Consider the following 21614-nt stretch of genomic DNA (forward strand, 5'->3'; position numbering starts at 1 on the left):
CTTTTGGATTGCTGAAAAAGGTCACCGAACTTTTAACACATAAACTGGAATTGAATCGTGGCAATCATGGGTTTCTGACAGTTACAGTGAGATATTTGTTTATTTATTTACATTTATCTTTACTTATTGTCTTCGTTCAAACTCACGGACAAAATGTGGGCGGACAAATTGTGGTACTGTTCTCTGGCTCCAGCCGGAGCATTTAATACGCGTGGGGGTTGTAGGTAAGAGAGAAATAAGACGTGTCAAAAGGCAGCTTTGAAAGATGTTCATGATTACGGCGATCCCGAAGCTCTGGATACATCAGAATATTAAATTATAGGTCAAAGAGTTTCTGTCGTGCACCAAATGCAAAGTCCTTAGATAGCTTTATGAAAGCTTTGATGGCAGAGTGGTTCATTTCTCAGGACATAATTAAGTGGATAACGGCTGTGATGCACAGATCATGACGCACATGATGTGTCTTCTCAGAGATCACAGCAGTATTGTGGCATATTAAAATCAGGGGTGGGGTGTGTGTGTGTGGGGGGGGGGGGTAATCCCTCTGTTCCCCTGTTGAGCCCCTCATTCAGAGACTTTGTCCATTTGGCCCATGACTTCTCTGAGTCCAGGTCGCCAAGCAACCGGGTCCCCTGTGTATCAGTGTGTTCATGCACCACGATGTATGGATTGGTTGCCGGGGCAACCATATGACCAAGACACCATGACTCCACTGTTTACAATCTATGAACCCATTTTTAACTCAAGAACACCAGCGGGACTGAATGTGCACTGATCCTTCTTTTCTCAAGTCCCTCCTCTCCATTCTGGAAAATAACTGGGTAATAATAGAAGTAATAAATAAAAAAATAGTAGTTATAATAATAATAATTGTTAAAAAAAATGTTTTAAAGGAAACACTTGACTCACTGTCCATAATGGATAATAAACACACTTATACGAATAAAGTGTTTTAATGTGCTCAAGGCACTCATTGTTTACTTTGAGTATTGAACATAATTAAGTTTACAATGTGTTATGCATTGTTCTTGCAAATAATGTGAATCTTTTACAACGTGTACTTAAAGTAAAAAGCTCTCAATGACAACAACCCAAAATAATCCAAACGATTAATACCCGTGCCACAAATCTGTAGATTGCAACTGCCAAAAAACCAAGAATTGTGGTAATCTCAACCCATCGTTGTTTCTAGTGAATCAGCCACTAAGCTTTTGGATAGTACTTTTGTTTTGTACGACGTCAATGGAGCAGGATTCAAGTCCAAAGGATATCATTCATTTAAAGTACACAGGGTCCGACTGTAGTCTCATGTTTTCTTTTTTTATCAGTAAACTCCTCAAACTTACCATGACATATATTAAATGGTATTTGAAAGAGGACAAAAAAGGAACGCAATCATAGTCACAAGACAACAGAGACCCTCACACGTCCAGTCACCACTCTCCTCTCACAAGAGTTGTGACCTCTTAACTTAAACCACCTCAAGGCAGAAGCTGCTGTTCTTCTAAAGAGCACACATAAGCCAACAGTCATAACCACAATGGAAGTGTGTTTTCCTCCCAAGATAACTGTGACAATAATCAGCAAAAAATAAAAAAAGGCTGACATTGGCTAATAAAGTCCTGCAACAAAGCCGACACTGTTGCGATCACAGAGTTTCAATGCACAGATTGTTTTCTGACTCAGAATGTTAATGCTTCAATTCACACGTTCTCATTAACTATTCATAGTTTTGTCCCGTTTCAGCAATATATGTCTGACAACCAGAAATAAGATTACCACCGTGATATGTCTAGGAGAGACAAATCAGGAGCCGATCTTTGGCGTACAACATCTAAATCGGATATAGGATAAACCCTTTTGTTGAAGCTCCGTCCTCCGAGCATCCGAATGAGTTAAGCATTGTATTCTGCTGATAATAATCTGCGTAAATCAAATACTTTTGTTGTGTTCCCTGGAGGGAGTGAAATACTGGTGGGGAGGACTGTTATGCGATGATCTGTCTTGATCTCTTCCCTCGACAAAGATAATCCTGTCTAGATCGCTGTGTGCCGTGCCGGTTTGCCTGAGCGTCTGGGTCTGCGGGCCGGCGGTGGCACACTGGAGCAGAGCTGCAGGGAAGCAGGCGGGGCACAGGGAGGAATCGGGGCTCGCTACGCCTGGCAGTGCCGAGGGCGATCTGCCGAGTGGGAAGCACGCCCAGAATATGTGTACAGATAGAAAACAATCTGAGGGATCTTTTCCCCACACAGCAAGCAGCAAAGGAAGGCCGGAGTGTGGCGTCTCTAGACAATGGGAATGGGTTTGTTTTACCGAGAATGGCGGATTGATTCAGTTTTGTTGTGTTTTTAATGTCTCTTCTATGATTGTGACTCCTAGAAGGACGTCGGCAGCCCACTGTTGCTGTCTTTAGGATGAACCTCGATCCTGACGACAGCTACAAGTATATCTGTCAGATTTTAACATCAATTCAGCAGGAGTGCCTGGTGCCAGACGTCTATAATTACAGTTTTGGGCAATATACTGTATATCTTTTAGATTAGCAGTAACTCATGATGAACATGCTTGAAAGACACATTCATATCTCTGTCGTTTCAATACATTGCAGCCTGACTCCAGTGCTGCTGTTTCATACTTTTGGTTGCTCAACATGTTTTATGAGATCAGGTTTATGTGGAAAGACCTTCATTCAAAAGAAAGGTATTAAATAATATTTTGTTTAGATAAAATATTAAGGTCAAGAAACAAACATTAGTGACGTAGAATATTTTTCTTTTTAGAAGAACATTTTTATATTCTTTAAACTAAGGTGTACAACAACTTCTGTCTGTTTCCAGTCGAACTTTCAAAAGGCACTGTTTTTTAAATATATTATAGACTATAAATCAATAGATTATTAAATACATTTTCTCCCAAAATGACATTGAAAGAGAATGTTTCTTTCCCAAATGAACACAATAATGGGATTTTTACTATCCTTTATAATCCTTCAGAATCCCTTTTTTGAACCTATAAGCAAACTAAATAAAGCTTTGTGTTACGTCCCAGGCGAGCTGGGATGTTGACTGAATGTTTATGGAGGCTGTGCTGCTTACACCATGAGGCCGCATGGGAGTCTGTGAATGCTGGGAGCTGAAACTGTGACCGTGACGTCATGTGGGTAGCCGTTCCTATCGAGTCAGCACTTGACACTCCACCTCCTCTTCGCCCGACAGATGCACATCACACAATGACCTCTGGAAATCCTCCATGAGGCCCAGGGGGGAGGGGTTCGACCAGGAGCACGGCACACAGGTCAGGGGAGAAGGACACAAAAAAGCAAGTGGGTGGGAGGTGGGGGACAGGAGCCAGAGGTTTAGGGGGGAGGGTGGCGAGGTCAGTTAACCTCGTCCCTCTGCAGACTGACTGATCAGAGCGCATCGAGAGCGGCATGATAAACGCTCGGGTTTCAGTCGGGTTGTCTGTGTGGTAGAGTGTTGCAGTGACGTGCAGAGATAGCGAGAGACAAATGGGTGGGAAAGAGCGAAAGTGGCAGCGGCAACCCAGAGTGCCTGTCTCACTGAGCCGAGCGAGAACGGGAGCTGCTTCATGTAAGTGTCTCCCTGCGGCCCGCGGGCCTGCTGGAGAGCCTCACATGTTTGTGTTGTGGTCATCCCACGTGGCTGGACGGGGAAAGGCTCGGCAGGACCGGACCTCAGAGTGTCCCGTCTCTAACAACCAGCGTCTGTATCCCCCCCCCCCCCCTGCCTGTCTCTCTGTTGTCTACCCCTCCCTTCCTCTTCTTTTCATTCCTGCTGCTGCTCCCTGCTTCACCCCTGGCCGTGAATGGCTTGCAGCTGGGTCGGGGAGGAGCAGGAGGAGCAGGAGGAGCCAGCGATAGGGAGGGTGAGGAAAGGTGGGAAGAGGGGGAGGACAGATCACAGGTGCCGATTCTGTTTCCTTCCAGACGTAGTAGAGATCAGAACCGAGGCCAAAAACATCAACAGTGGTTGACGTCTACTACAAGACGTGCAGATCTGCACGACAAAAAAATATATAGAATACACTCGCAGTGTTGCCTGTTTCACTGCAAACACAGAGCATATCTTAAAAATAACAACCCATCAATTCACATACTATAAATAAAATGTAGTGCACTACATTCAGCCGCATCCACCCCTCGCCTCCCCCACCCCTCCTCCTCCTCTCAGGGTAGCGAGCACAATACAAAGGAGAGAAGTGTGCAACTGGTGCGATAAAGCTGGGAACATCTTGCTATTCAAGCGTCAGCATAATAAACTGGAGGCACAATTAAGGGAGAGAAATCCCCTAAAAACCACAAGAGCAAGAGCTTAGCACTGCAGCGCCTGAGTCCAGCTGCGGGATGTCTTTAGGACACAAGGAAAAAGGACAACAGAGCTTTTCTGTTCTCCCCTCTTGGGAATGCAAATGATGAGACACTGACATACTAAGAGACTACAAAGCATGTGTGTTTTAACCTCAGATGTGCTGCTAGGATATATCTGCGTGTGCTAACATTACTCCTTTAGTCTAAAATTGCCAAAAGCTCACAGTGGGGTATAAAGTTGATTGTTAAAAGGTGTTTTCAAATGTTATGGATTGACAAAACAGAACAAAGAGTCCTTATAAAATCCTTTAGACAGAGGAGAACAAAAGTTGCTGATGTCTTTAAAAATACACAACTATTGTAGAGTTTGGAGGTTTTTCCCGAAAGCTTTTTTTTAAAGACCCGGAGAGATCCCTCGCCTTTAAACCTCCTCTCTGTTCTCACAATCCCCCGAGGAGGCTGGTGCAAAGTCTGCCGCTGTCTGGCTGTTCCCATGGCAACCACCAGGTGAGCAGACAGGCTTGGAAAGCGTGGCGAGGAACATGTGACTGCCTCCACATGCTCAGGCAGAGCACACGCTGTCTGATAACAGGAGGCATCTCCCTCCTTTATTCAAACGAGCGAGTACACGGTGTAGCCACAAAAAGGTAACGTGTGGTGAGTCTGAAAGCAGACAAGCAGATGACTCGTCTGCCAGCCCGTCTGTTTACCACTCTGTGACCGTCTCTCTCTGTGACACACACACACACATACATTGCATCGGGGAGTCTAGAAGAAGAGGATGAGGCTGCCCTGGGGCAACTGGGACCTGTCAAGACCATTGAACATCAAGTTCCAGTCCTGCTACAACAGCAAAAGGAGATGGAGGAGCAGCAGGGGGAGTTTGGCATGAACAAAGTCGCACACATGGAGAAAGGAGAAGAGAGGCGAGGGACAGGAGAGGAGAAACATATTTCATGAGAAATGTAAGTTTGAAGAAACAACCTTGTTTCCAGGAGAAAAAAAATTCCAATATACATTCCTGCAAACCACAGGATACTTTGAGTGTCAAAGTTTCAGCATTATATTCCCGAAACACACAATGTCCCGTGGTTAAAGTTGTGAAATGAATGCTTATGTCTGGTTAAGGTTAGAAAGTAACCCGTAATGAAAATAGCGTAATGACTTATTAATAACTGTCTCCACCCTTAACCACGTTGGGGCGGCTTTAGCTCAGTGGGGTAAGAGGGCCGTCCTGCTGCAACAAGGGGTGTGGGTTAGATCCCCGCTCTCCATTAGTGCAAGCAGCGAAGTGTCCTTGAGCAAGGCACTGAACCCCCAGTGCTTCCAGGCGCTTCACAAAGCCTGTGCTCATAAATAAACTTGGGTTAAATTAAATGAAGAAATAAAATTTCCCCTTTAATAAAATATTCTAACGACTCCCCGCCAATTGTGGACATTCTCGTTCTTCATATCTGTCATTCATGCCACGCAACTTTTAATAATGGTCGCTCCATAAGTGTCACTTTCTCCGTGCATCGCTCTTTGTAATTCACCATCTCCGTGCAGGACTAGGCCGATGGCCTTCAGGTACCACCCCAAGTCACTACAATGAATCCTGAGTGTGACCATGGCAAAACATCTCATATTGAAAAAATATCAACTTCATGGTGCCGCCAGAGAAAACTTCAGGGGATCCTTTATGCAGCTTCATCTTCTGGTGACTATGAATACTTTTTAAACTCATGGCAATCCATACTGGTGGAGATATTTCAGCCTGCAGCAAAGTGGTGCACAGATGGCCCGACTACTGCATCTGATATCGTGTTATGCATTCAATACAAGTGTTGCATAGTAGCATGTACACAAAGCTTAGAAGGGAATATTATAATGAGGTTATACTGTGTATTATTTACTCCGCTTATCACTTCGATATTGCCAGTGAGTCATAACTCATCTACAGTAACACGGCTGCAGCCTCTGGGTCGTATCCAAAAGTACAAAGTATCATCAGGCTGTAGAGCTGTGGCCTGCCAACACGCAATCAAACACTGTCTGGCAGCCACGTGTGATGAGGACGGACATTATTTGGAATGCAGACAAGTCCAATTGTTTTGTTGTCCATCATAAAGACTCCTTATCAAGACTCCACTGGTGATGACGAAGGCTATAGGTATACTGTACTTATGTCCTTGTGTCTTAGCTCTGTCTGGGATTCCAGGCAGGGGACAAAGGTCAGCCTGCTTTTCATTATTCATCGCCGACCTCTCCGTTTGTGTCCACATTCTCAGAGTGACACAGGAATGCCTACAAGCCAAATGAAGGTCAAGCCACCCAGCTGACCCGCTTTAAACTCTTCATTCTGCCGGTGTGTGTGATTCATCTGTGATTCAAGCCTGCTCCAAATCTAAATGTGATCCCAATTAAAAGCATATGTAATAATAAGAATGACATAAACACACATTCCTTAGCGATCGCATCACTGTTTCAACATCTATAGTGAAGACTCTCACAGAGGTTGTGTGTTTAAAGGTGCAGGACGATGACCCAGGGGCCCCGCGTATAAGATATAAGTAAGTGCACACCTGCATGAATATTACAAAACATGTTTTTTTGCTTTAACGGCCACATGTGTGTCTCTTTCATCTGTGCACTCCACTCCAGTCTTCCCCGCTCATGATTGCCACTGGCGTTTTATAAAAGAGCTCTTTCCCCCGCCGCGGCCCGGTGGTGCTGCCGGGCCCCACCGGGCCTCGCAGCTCCTTTCCGCCGCGGCGATTTCTGTGGAACACGACTCCAAGAAGAGGCTGGCAACGCGTTGCCGTGGATTCCGCCTGTCCGCCTGCAAGGGTCTATAAATAGTGCCTGTCCGATATTTTCCCTCCTGTGCTGAGCGCACTCAGTGGCGGAGCAGTGTATTAATATCCACGGTGACCAGAGTCGTGCCTCGCGAGGGAGAGTACGGCGCTGAGGTGTGTGTGTGTGGAGTGTGTGGAGCCGGGGGGAGGGAGGGGGGCACAGACACAACTCAGCAGCACTGCACACACAGGCAGCAGTCATATTTCTTTCCAACCTCCCTCTGCAGACCGAGGCTCCAACAAAAGGCTTCTTTATGTCTCTCTCTCTCTGACGTCCCTCCACAATGTGTGCACACAGTTGACTTCAGCTTAATGAGGACGTGGTCTGAGTCACGTTACCGTCTCACCCTGACCACCACACGGCTCAACAATGTCCGTGGGTCGTGATAAGTGAGGACTGCCCATCATGTTGAGCATATGAGTAAACAACAGGTCATACACTGTAGCTGGATTCTGCAGAACATGAATTACATTACAGGAGGCTAAAACGCCGGCTGCACGTTGCTAATCAGCCTTGAGAAAGTGCAGATCTCCAGATCCAACCCCTGAGAGATTCAGCCGTGTGGGATTTATACATCAAACATAAATCAGAAGAACCACATGGGGTTAAGCAGAGAGGACGCATAAATGTAATAATCTCTATCAAATCAGTCGATTCATATGTAAAGAAGATTTCTATGTTAACCAGTTTGTGCAGCGCGCACAAATGTGCAAATCACACTTGATTTCTATGGAAGGGACTTTTAAAGCCACAGCAATTCATCATTTCTGAGCCGGTGTGCTGAGCCCTCAGCTTCCACAACTCACACATGCACATGTGCAGTGATTGCTTTGTGTAAAAAAGAGAGGGCTCTGCATGTGAAGCGCCACATGTGCGCCTGAACATCCTCCGGTCAGATTCAACATTCATACGGACAGAAAGCGGAGATGGGTTGTAAGAACCTACCACATGTTTTGGGCAATTAAGACATGATGTTAATGTGATTGATGTTCATGTATTTTTCCTCTTTGTGTAAGAAACACTTCCTCTCCTCTCCTCGCACATCATCATACCCTTCATCATCTGAAACACGCGCGGCAAATGCAACATCAAAGGAGAGCAAATGCTGCAACAGTGTGATGATATTCAACATGCTTGCATCATTGTCTCCAGGAGCATCTTCATGAACAAGGACCGTGTGATGGGAGCCTGCAGAACACTGCCTCCAGTGGACATGGGCGGTATAACCCAAACAGGTCCTTATGAAAATAACATGAACACGTTTGACTTTAAAATAAGTCCATTTAGCATAAAGCAATACAAATGTTTATGTTATGTTCAGTTTTCATTAAACTATGACAGTACATCTGTGGTTTGTAGTATTGAATGATACTGCTAGGTAGTACTGTGGTTTTATCCACTCCTGTATGTGATATGAGTTTAAACGCCATTAGGAATATTTTAATGATTTTATACAACAACAAAAAATGTTGTGTTGGTATACTAACTCGTATTCCGGCAATTTGGGTGTGCTTGGATGAAATATAAATAATTATGAAGTAAAAATCAAGACATTCAGACTTGTATTCCCCAATATACCGAAGTCAAGCTTCAAAAACACTTCATCCTACGCTTCCCAAACTACACAAATACCATAATTGTTACACCCTTCCTGTCTGCTAAATGCCCACAATGCCATGCTCCTGTAACTCAGGATTTCTGTTTAAAATGTACAACTTATAATATAAGCCAAAAAACGAATTCACCCTGATCAGAAGGGGATATGTTCTAAATCTTTTAAAGGGTCCGGAGACATACAGCTGTCTCCACAGGCTGAGTAGTTCTCCCTACGATCAATGAACTGATCTTAATTGGGAAGATCAACACTGATTGATCAGTAGAAAGTCTCCACAAAATCACAGAGCAATTGTTTCTTTAAAATATGCCAATATTGTGGCTTCTCGCAGATACGCGGTGCAGATATGTGCCTGCAGTACAAAGTGTCACAGCCACAGATAAGAGATTACAGTTGGCCTCTGAGTTTGTTCTGTCTCTCTACGCAGGACATTCCAGGAGCTGCCGTGTGACGTCTCACACATGGGATCACATTTCAAAAGGCAGGGCTCCAGTGGCCCACAGTCAAAACCACAGACCTCCTTCTGGTCCAGCTGATTGCTCGCAAGCATTAAATAAGTTCAGGACTGGCTTATGAGATAAATGCGCGCATACACTCATTCTGAGCTGGCAAGAAACAGACACACCGTGTTTCTTCTCTCCCGTGTTGCGTGTGACTACACTGCGGTATTATGTGCTTGTCGGTTTTTGTCTTTCTCCAGCTTCATGAATGTACTCTCATATCCTGAAATACTTCACTTTGCTCCCTCTCTGCCCTCCTCCTCCTCTTTCCACCTCCTCTCCTCCTCCTTCTCAGTGCCCAGCCTCTACTGGCGCCACAGCAGGGTCATCTGGGGTTCCACGGCAGAGGGGAATGCGTAGAAACAACAACCGTGTACATTTTCACCAAGTGAAACCATGAATGAATCACACACACACACACACACACACAAAATACACTGTTCAGCAAAAGCCTGGCGCCGACCAAAAACAAATCTCATTAAAACACTTTTAGGATTCATTGTTGCTCCTGTGCTACAAATTACCCACATGCATACAAAGGCGGTTTGAACTCCCTGTGATAATTATCTCCTGGCAACTCGAAATCCACTGGCGACAGAGTTTGCCAGTGGTTTGGCTGGTATATCCTCAGAGAGGGCCCTGATGCAGTGCCGCTGTGTGCTGACAGAGGAGGAACAAAGGTGACGCCGTGAGTACAAACTCTGCACAAAGACAGGAAACCTGATATTCCAGCTCTCGACACGGACTGAACCTAGAGGGAGGGAGAGTGTGTACTTGTGTTTGATACCAACAGCAGCGAACATTAAGTCCTGCAGGACTCACTCTCCACAGTGTGGTACACTATATGTCTGTGTGTGCTTTCCTGTTTCTTTTTTCCCTATAAGTGCATCTGCACCACAATTAATCATCCTCGACTAAAGCAAGTTGAGGGACTGTGTCAGCAGAGTTTGACCTGCTTTCCCTGTGCACTCCCACTGCAACCAAGAGGAACATTTAAATAGATGTAAATCCCTTAAATTCATCACATTAATGTCAAGCACATCCAGCAGATATTACTCATCAACAAATAGCAGCTCTTTCTTGGCCAATCAAGCAAAGATAAATACTCCGACTTCCATCGGCAGATTAACAGTGTGCCCAGTTTCATTGACTGCCGAGCAAGAGCCGTGTTTGAGGCCGTGTCCAGTTGGGTGGTGCAGTTGGGTGCAGTGCCTCTGTGGGCTGCCCCTGGCCCAGCATTGTCATGTGAAACCCTGGGCACCGTGCTCCAGCGTTCAGCTATGCCGTCAGCCCCTCCAGGCATGCAGCAAACACGGCCCTTTGAGTAGCCAGAGAGTGGCTGCCCTCACCAAAGCCTCGCAAAGCAGCTTAGAGCTTCGGCCGCCTCCCCGGTGGTCACACGTGTGAAACGTGCACTCTCACTGACACACAAACACTTGCAGGCAGGCCTGTAACTGCTTGTGCATGGTCACAGGGGGGGGGGGGGCTTGTTCGACTGCATATGAACAGAGAGGGGACGGGTTAGGTCATAGTCACTCCCACTCAGCTGTACCAGAGCACTTCCCCCTCAGGCACAACACACTGCACACACACACACGCACGCACACACACACATACCTGCAGAAAAGCATGCAGGGCAAAGGGACAGAGAACACACTCTCTCTCACACACACACACACATGTCTCATGTTCTTCATAGGAAAGAGGGAGTGTTTCTACAAATCATAGCCATGTGTTGGAAGAAGCCGACTGTTCCTGAACTTTTTTTTTCTTTCTTCAGTCCTGGAAAGAATAGACTCTCCTCGTGACACATAGATTCCCACTTAGAGCCAAACATCAGGCACTGAGAACAAATGAACTGAGCAATGTTGGGAGAACTCTGTTCTCTGTGTTCCTTCACCGTTGTCCACAACTTGATGCAGCGTGGGTGAACTGCTCCACCTAATTAGGATCGATGATGGGCTTCAAAAACAGCCAAACAATGTAATTTCTCTGACAACAGAACGAGAATGTGTTTATCCTTCTCTCCGTTGACATTGTGTCGACTCCCTCCGTTGGTTGCTGGTGATATCAGGGATCTAATAATTCCAGCTTTTTATTGTCTTTTCTTATCCTCAACTAAAGCCAATACATGACTTAATTAATGTGCTCATCAGTATTGTGGCTTCTTCCTGCATAAAGTAAGCTGTGTGAGTCCTTCCGAGCTCTAGCTCTTCTCCAGTTGTTTCTTCAATGTGTGACTCAGCGAAAATATAAATATATACACCTTCGTCTTCCTCCCTCCTCCTCACCTTTCTCTGCCCCGTGAAGAATAGAAGAGCTATAGCCAGTAGAGACCAGCAGCAGATAGATTCACAAATATGTGAGGATCTGAAATACATCCTGAGCCGATATTTCTCTCTCTTCTCTGCCGATACAAAGTGTTCGTCTCAAACATTTCATGGGCTCTTCTCGGTTTTGGGGAAGTGTAACAGGAAACATATTTATCAAATTGTTTTAAGTTTTAACGACGGTTCGGTTGAAAGATCAACGTTGTCAAGTAGTGACAATGCTCCTTCACATGCAGCAACTTTGAATCGATTAACATGTGAATATGCTAACAAAACAAAACTAACTATTTTCAGTCAAATCATCATCCAATGCATCCTCCATATTTTCCACAGGGAATCCTCGTCTGTTCTCCGTCTCTCATACGCTGAACATTTGCTCTCATGTCAAACATGCCGAGAAGAAGAGATGAGTGCGTGTCGAGTTGGAGCAGATGTGCTCACTAATAACTGATATTGTGTCGTGGTTGACGTGACGGATGGAGAAAGTTCTGATCATCTACAGCACAAACCACTTACTCATAAGCCTTATTATTTATGTGCATATGATATTATGGTAGTCGGTCGTACGTACAAGGAAGAAATACATTGTTTATGTACCGTCGGCCTGATGATAATTTTCTAAACTGTCAAAGAGAATTAAAGTCAGACCATCACAGTGTTAATAAATAGTTAGGAAAAGTAAGTATATTAAAGTGTGCTTCCTTATGTTGCACGCTTTTGCCTCTTCAAGGGTGGTCTGATTTAAAAAGATGTAAACTACAGATGGAACATTTCTTACTAATTGGGCTTCATCTTGGCTTCAAAGTGGGCTGGCCAAGCAATGAATACATAAGATGTTCCAACATGTGCCAAAAGGATTTGAAGAATTACTTTTGCAGTGTGATGATGAGATTAACAAGATAACCGGTTGAGTCTACTATTGACGTCTAACAGGTTTAGCACGAAATCAATAAATAAACATTTAAAATGAAAGGCATGTTTTCTGACAAGTATCTTGGCTACGGAGGAACTACGTTAACTCAATTACATGGAGGGTAGCATCACCAGTAGCAGCATGAAACACTCATGCACACACACACTTTGCTGAGTCACACACACTGTGCACCACGTGTCATAATGCATGCATATTACCCATCTCCAGGCAAACTCATGACTGCTGGCTGTGTGAGGTTTGTGTACGTGTGTGAGTGTGTGTACGTGTGTGTGTGTGACGCTCACATCCCACAGGTCATCTGGTGTCATGCGCTTTCCATGCAGCGGGGTTCAATGAGGAAACCACAGCGAACTTTTGACAGAACATTTGTCCAGTAAAAGATAAGACAGACTGCATAACAATTGATTTCACCCTCTTTGATAAAATATGCTGAGGCCTATGTCTGCGTCACCGGCAAAATAAATGTAAGCAATGCTGATCTTGTCTGCCTTAACTCTCACTGCTGTCCATTCTGGGTTATTTCTGTGCACTGAAATAACCCAGGCTGGCCTCGAATAGCCCCACTGTAATATTCCCAAATAACCCGAAAGTGCGCTGCGTCTCAGTGGTCTCTACCGCCCCCTGCTGGACGGCCTGATAGTGCTACACACGGGGAACGATGTGAATCCCTTCTCACAGATGTTTGAACTCATTCAAACACAGGAAGAAGGCCAGATGTGTCTATGAGTGGATTTATGTTTTCCTCTTTGCAGCTCTTCCCCAGTCGCGGAGTGTAATCTGCAGGTATTTCAGTCTCCTTCCTGGTAGCCACGGATCCTGCCTCCAAAACAGCTGGCCGAGTGTGAGCAAGTGTGTTTCAAATGCAGACACAGCCTGTAAACTTCCCCTAACCACACTGCACAATTCACAGTCAAAGGCGATGCATTGCATATTCCCTTTCATCTCCGCAGTGCCTTTGAGAGTGGGGTTTGAGGGGAGGGGAGAGGATTGTAGGGGGAGCAGGGGGGAGACAGCCAGACTGAAGCTCTCATTTTTGCCCTAGGGGTGTGTGCTGCTGCTGTTGCTCCGTCTTTGTCTGAAGACTGATTAACAGAAAGCAAGACTAAAGAGAGTGGATATGAATTGTGCGTTAGGCAAAAGCTTCCATCGTCTCTCAGACCGTTACTGCATTTTACATGTGGGAAATAGAGGGGTCCCCAGATAAAAGATACTACAAAGATGTCTTCAGAATGTTGCATTTCTATTTTCACTCAATGTACAAAAACACTTTTCGTAGCACAAGCCCTGAATAGCTAAATACCATGTATGTAGGTCACAAAAGTAAGATCATTCATATGCACAAAGGCCATTTTTAATGTTATGGTGCAGCTGGGCGTTGTGGCATGAGCTCTCACCACTTCACATACCTTTTTTTATTTTACGGGTTTACTATACAGCCATCATGTAGTGGAGTCGGTACAGTATTATGTATTACAGATTGGAAATAGTTATAAAAGTATCAGTACCTCACATTTGTAACATCAAAAACTGTGTACAGTGGTTATGTTATAACTTTTTTCAACCCCCCTGCCCTAGAGAGAAATAATATATATAATAAGAACCACCCAGAGACCAGAAACAGGAAAACAAAAAGACAAACAAGAACGCAGCAAACTGGGCGGGCTGCTAAAGGTGGTTGAGAGATGAGGCTGATTAGTTATGCAAGGGGGAGGGGCAGGGAGGCGACTGCAGCTGAGGAAGGTGAGGTGTGGTGAGGTGTGGGGGGTAGTGGGGTGACCGTGGGGTGGTGGTGGGCACACCTGATGGAAGCATGTCAAATGGCAGTGAAGGGGCCCTCGGAATAAGGAGTGTGCCAGTATTAAATGAGTTGTTAGTAGTGCTGTGAAAAATAACGCGTTAACTCAGTTAATTCAATTACAGGTTTAACTAGTTTTGTTTTTTTTACGCATTTAACGCATGCGCAGAATGAGCTTCCAATCCGTCTGTTGTTGGTCGTCGGGACGGAAAAAAAGTCACTTGCAAAATGAGCTTCCAATACACCACTTCAATCTGAACTCTGTCCGCTCTCATGCAGACGGTCTGTTCATCGGTAATGATCCTTCCGCAGGTTCACCTCCGGAAACCTTGTTACGACTTTTACTTCCTGTAGATCAGGGTCTCAACACGTCGATCGCGACCTGCCAGTCGATCGCGGCGTAGTGTCGGTAGATCGCATGACATTAAAGAGATTGGCCCGCCCCCTGACACGTTCTCTATAGCACGTCTTTGTTCTTTTATTAAACTAAACGTCTGTTGATCGTATCTCCACAGCAGCATGTCATTTCTGTCTCTTAGCGTTGCGTTAACACTTATCGATCTCCGTCTCGCGCGCCACAGAGCTCCGTGCGCGCGCATCGGGACCGAGCAAAAAAAAAGTCACTTGTCAATCTGTCCACCTTTAGATTGTATCATGGTGGAGTTAATGGTTGACAAACAAGAGAAAAATGTTCTGTTTAACCCTCCTGTTACCTTTACATTTACTAACATATTTTACCCTCGGGTCAATTTGACCCCAGCAATTAAAACCTCCAGAAAATTATTATAATTAATATTGCTTCCCAAGTTTAAGTGTGAGGTACTTTATGTTTGTTTGTTGACTACCTAAATAGCCCTTTAAATAAATAAAAAAGTTGATATTTCTGATATGTTTGACAGTGAAAAACAGCCTGGGGTCAAATTGACCCCAAAGAACACCGACATTAAACATTGAATGGGGTCAAATTGACCCGAAAGGTAACAGGAGGGTTAAACATTCTGTTTAGGATGAAGATGTATTAATGTTCCATATGGAAGAAAACTGCTAAATAACTGCTGAGTTGCAGCACCATTGTATAGAAGAATGTATAAATGTATATATCCGTCTTTTGTCATAAATCTCTATGTTCTCACAAAATATACCGAGAATATCGGTAATATGTGATTAATCATGATTAATCCACAAAAACCTGTGATTAATCCGATTAAATTTTTTATTTGTTTCACAGCCCTAGTTGTTAGACAATGCAATGAATCTTGTCCAAGCCTCTATATTTATTACTGTAATTAAGATATTTTACCACAAGATGGCATTATTATCAAAATCGCCTATCATTTCAAACAAAGGAAACACTGCTGTGTGTATGTGGACCGTGATCATATGGTGCAGTACCAATCAGAAATCTCAAATCATAATCAAAGCAATGTGTCTAATTAGCTTGTTTGACATTCAAATTGTATTTGTTTGTACATGTAATCTCTGGAAAAGCTGCACTCGGGTAGACGTGCATTAGTTGATGCAGTTGAGCTGCAGCATGTGCCAGGTGGAGTCTGTCTGGGGTCAGGGTTGGTGCCGTTGTCGTCGGCGAGGTCAAGAGGGGGCAGAGCTTCCTCTTGCTCCTACTTGATCCCTGAGGCTCAGCTGGTCTTTGAATTGCTGGGTGGAGACGAATTTCCACAACACTTGTTCCTCGCTCGCATGGCTGGGGCGACTGAACCCAGCCAGATGAAACCTAATTTAAGAACTAAGAGCCTTTCAAAGAAGCAGTAACAAATAATTGTTTAATTTCTCTGGTGTTTCCAGGCTATTTCAAATTGAGCGTTCAAAGTGGGGCGCAGACTTAAAAGAGGGCTGCACTAACCAAAGCTTCTTGAAACTTCAGATCTTTGAGCAGAAACAGTTTTACAGCTGCCAGATTTAATCATTATTTCAAGTAGAAATAATATATTAGTAAAGTGCAACACTGAACAAATTAAAATTACAAAGGTGAAAGTGAAAAAGATGATGTTGTATTTTGATTTTTTAAATAATTATTTAAATTCTTAATATATGTGTGTACTCTGTCCTGACTTGCTATTTTATTTTTATTGTATTGTATATATTGTAAAAATGCTTGCTGCTGCTTCAAACTAATTTCCCCCTGGGGATGAATACAGTATATATATATATATATATATATATAACTGGGACTTCTATAGGAGTGCTGTAAGTAAGCAAAAATATTAATGTAAACCTATTCTAAAAAATTATGTCAACACACCAAAATTCAACTGGCAGAATGCTGAACAGCTATTTGGGAATTTTCTAAGACTGAAAACCTTTCAACCCGATGCATAGTATGTATTTTTTTCTATTAAATGTGTTGGCTTGGTTTAACTGTTTTCTTGATCCATTTCTTAAACACCATTGAAATCCAGGACCATTAGTGGTTTTCCAGAAATAATTGTAGTTTCAAGTGGTCATTTACCAATACTTAGGGAATAATTATCATCATTAATCCATCAGGCATATATATTTGTAAGCATTTTGTTTAAATATCTCCTGAACATCTATCTACACGTGTAGATCAACTCCTGTAGGTGTTACAGTGCTCACATGTTTCTATATCGCATTGTAAATGTGTAAATCTGTAACCTGAGAATCTGTGTTAATCATTAAAACCACACAAGCCCACATGGAACGCTGTCTCAGCAATACAGCTGCGTACTTTCCCACATGATCTCTTTGTTGTTCTGTCTTTGTCCCACTTGTTGCTGCTGTAATGACACGACTTCCCCTCAAGATCAATACGGTGAATCGTATCATAATGAGTGGCGTGCTGCTGCCCGGAGATCAAGCAGTTACATCTGAGCTTTGGAGGTTTGACAGGACATCCAGGATTCTCCCGAGATCTCACACAGGAGCCAAAACACACAATAATGACAACAACAAACAAAAAACATAATATGGAGTAAAATGTGGATGTTGGATCCATTATTTCTTAATTGAAGATAAAAACAGCCAGAACTAGAATGGGCACTCGGTAGAGCGCATACCTTCGCATATCACAAGATTGGGCATTGAATTATGAACATGTTGGCATTAGTTGAATGCCAATTGGATACAAATTGACCGTGCTATGGTAAAAAGAAGATTTTGACCTATCCACGACCTTGACCTTTGACCCGATTGATCCCAAAATCTAATCAAATGGTCCCCGGATAATAACCAATCATCCCGCCAAATTTCATGCGATTCAAGAGGATGTTGACCTTTTCATGACCTTGACCTTTGACCCGATCGATCCCAAAATCTAATCAAATGCTCCCCGGATAATAACCAATCATCCCACCAAATTTCATGCGATTCGGTTTCAAACTTTTTTTGTTATGCGAATAACACGCATACAAATAAATAAATACACGGCGATCAAAACATAACCTTCCGCATTTTCAATGCGAAGGTAATTAGGACATTACAGATTTGCGTATATCATCCTGTTGATCGCTATACTCATGTTGCATGAATCATGTTAATCAGGAGGAAAAAGGACTTTGCTCAGCAACGCCTCATGCCGTGTGCCAGTCTTGTGATGCTGCGGCAGGGTTTCTGATCGTCAGCGGGGACAGACACTGACCGACATCCTTAAGGTAACGACTCTACTCAAAATGTCCTTTAAATATCACAAAACCTTGTTTTCATGAAACGTTAGTTTGAATAATGTTACACTCCTTTGCAAAGCTGTTAAATTGCATGACAACCTCAACATCTTGTCATTCGTGACAAGCTGCGCACTGTTGACGTTAAAGCCTGCAATTTATACAAACCAGGCGGAAAATGTTTAGCTTTACGAGTCGAGAAAACGTTTACTCGCCGTTGTTAAACAAGAATTTATTGCTGGGCTTAAAGAATGAACACACTGTGACACCCAGGGTCTGCTCATCCTCCACACAAAAAAACATACTGCACTAATGGAGCTAATGGATAATAATATAATTGATTATCTGTCATGTACATTAGGTGATAAAGCTTTTTGCAAACTGTGCGCTGCTGTGACGTGATTGGTCATGGAATGGAAAAGTAACCTGAAACGCTCCCAGTCACTGAGGAGCGTCCCCTCAGTCGCCGACGAGCCCACCTGGAAAGAGGCAGGCCCGCGGGACAGAATAACATCTGTGTCCCAGCTCGTTGCCAGGTGACAGAAACAGCATCTTCCTCACTCTTTGGTCAACTGTGACAACTGAGCGCCCCTGTAACCTCCTACATGCAGTATCTGGGTGGTGATTCATGTGTTCTTGTGTTTTGTAAGGTATCAAATAACAGTGAAAGTAAGCTCATCTATTCAAGACGCCTCTGTCCATAATGATGAAGCAAAGCCCAAGCAGGTGTTAGAAGAGGTAACCTCAGACTCAAACGCAAAGCATCTTCAATTTGGGGGAAATAATTCATTCAAACATGTTTTTTTTTCTCTTTGTGCATCACTGTCAGAAAACACCATCTGCTCTTGAGAGTAAAGAGACTCATCTGGAGACTCTGGGGAGGAGAAGGGATGCAAGGGAACAGTCTCGGGACCGCACCGGTTTGACCCGCAGTAAGTCAATGGGGAGCCTTCAAAGCAGCGCCAGGTCCATTGGGCCCCTGAAGGCTCTGTTTGAGTCAAAGGCAGCCACACAAAACAAGCCGGAGAGCAGTTTCAGAGCGGTGAGTTTCTCGCCACCAAACGAGACAGCCGACATCCTGCCGGCGGCGAATAGAGAGGTTGAAAAGGTAAAGAGCTCTGCAGAGGAACCGAAGATCCAAATTCCTGCTGACGCCCCAGTTAGCGCTGCTAAAACTGATGCAAAAGATCATGTTACTCGAAAGGTAAATATCATCACTTCTAACAGCTTACAGATCCAATGTATCGTCATTTCCATTGTGTAGCTTCCATCACGTTAGTTCCAAAAATAGAATTAAAACTTAATATTATCACATCCATATAGCCACATACACTACGGTTCAAAAGTTTGGGGTCACTTAGAAATGTCTTTATTTTTCAAAGAAAAGCACTGTTTTTTCAATAAAGATAACATTAATCAAAAATACACACTATACATTGTTAATGTGGTAAATGACTATTCTAGGTGGAAACGTCTGGTTTCTAATGAAATATCTCCATAGGTGTATAGAGGCCCATTTCCATCAACGATCACTCCAGTGTTCTAATGGTACATTGTGTTTGCTAATCGCCTTAGAAGACTAATATCTGATTAGAAAACCCTTGTGCAATTATGTTAGCACAGCTGAAAACAGTTATGCTGGTGATATAAGCTATACAACTGGCCTTCCTTTGAGCTTGAAGTTTGAAGAACAAAATTAATACTTCAAATATTAATCATTATTTCTAACCTTGTCAATGTCTTGACTATATTTTCTATTAATTTGATAAATAAAAGTGAGTTTTCATGGAAGACACGAAATTGTCTGGATGACCCCAAACTTTTGAACGGTAGTGTATATATGGCTACTTAGGAGCAGTGACAGTTCATTATTTCTCTCTCCAGGTGGTGAATCAGACCAAGATGGAGAGGAGAAAAACAATAGGGGGTATTGATTTTGAAACAATGGCTGCCTCTCGAGCTGGTGAGTACCAGAAAATATTCACCAAACGTGCTCCTGTGATGAAACGCCAAGCCGAGCTCTATGTAGGCCAACCGAAGGAGCATCTGTTGAGTTATCAGTAGATTCAAATAGGTCAATTTGGTCAATTTGATTGGCAGAAATTTAAATAAACATGAGGAATACAAATAATAGAAAGTTCAGTCATAAACTACATCTGGCAAAAATAAAAGCATCTTAAAATTAACTCAATACACTTCTAGAACAAAGAGGTGTTGAGGGAACTGTAACATCACGCCCTCAAGCTGCTCCACAGCTGGATTGGAGTTCAAAGTCAAATAAGGAAGAAAAAAATGATATGTTTAAAAGACACTTTGCATTAATTAATAGACACAAGATTTGTCAGAGTTATACACATACCATGGAATAAATAGTAAACTTCCTGTTTCTTGGCACTAACAGAAAACAGAGAAAGTGTTCAATTTGTGTTCTTCCAATGAATTAACTATTTAGATGTTACCATATAGAGTCTTTTAATCTTTTTAGAATGGAGCTTTTTTTATAAAGTCATGTTTGACTCGGTACATACCTCTTTATTAAACATCAACAGCACCAACATTGCTTTCGATCCATCACAATGGCAAATATCCGCCAAATTCAGTGTCTAAATCAACTGAGAAGACCCGAACAAGATGCCAACTCCTCTAGTAAACATTTCCCGGAGAGCCGTCACTGAGTCCTGTGACTCAGGTCAAAGCTGTGGATGGTATGAATGAAAGGGAAGAGGTGAAATGGAGATGAATATCAGCACAGTGACTACGCAACAAGCAGTGATTGACTCAACCTGTGTGGGCGTAGAAGACCAATTGAGAACAGGACAAAAATAACCAGCAAGCTATAAGGGTGAAAGGGTCAGCGTCAGTGGGGCAGGAATGAGGCAGAGCGAGGGAGAGACGGAGAGCGCCGGAGGCTCCATTACCAGACTGAGACGAACAGGAAATCAGACCTAACAGTCACAAAGATTGAGAGGAAATAAGAAGACATTCAGGTCAGAAGGAGCGAGGAGCTGTTCATTTTCTGTGAGTAGACGTTTGGATTCTGATCGAATGGGTCAAATAGAAAATGATCAGCGTATGCTGGGTAGAAATCATCTTACCCGCATGATAAATGGCTTGTACATGCTCTTGAAAACTTGTGTACTCCAATATATATATATATATATATATATGTATGTGTACATATATATATATATACAATACCCATGATTTTTCACAGCTATGTAAATCTTGTAATATCAGGGGTTGAGACTTTAGAGGTTGATCTAAATGTTGCAGCCAAACTTTTCCAAAAAGTTCTCCCTTAATATGTGACAGTGTCTGTTTTGCCATGTGCTCCTGATTGACAGCTGCTTGTGAAGAAGGAATATTTGTATTTCTACAAATAATTTTAAGACATATTTGTGTTTACTCTGGTCTTCTATGCTTAGTCAACTGTTGCTGTGGTGACTTGCCTGCCTGTCCGTTTAACTCTCAGTATTTGTGTCAGTGGAGTCAGGTATCTGTCCTCTCCATCACAAGTGGGACATTTATAACTCGACCACATGCCAGCTGTTGCATATCAGCTATGAAAGTGTGAGAACTATTTACACACACTGTCGTGGCATGGATGCAAACATAAAAGTAATTTATGAAAATTAGT

The sequence above is a fragment of the Pseudoliparis swirei genome, chromosome 16, assembly GCF_029220125.1.
Source record: "Pseudoliparis swirei isolate HS2019 ecotype Mariana Trench chromosome 16, NWPU_hadal_v1, whole genome shotgun sequence".
Taxonomy (NCBI): domain Eukaryota; kingdom Metazoa; phylum Chordata; class Actinopteri; order Perciformes; family Liparidae; genus Pseudoliparis; species Pseudoliparis swirei.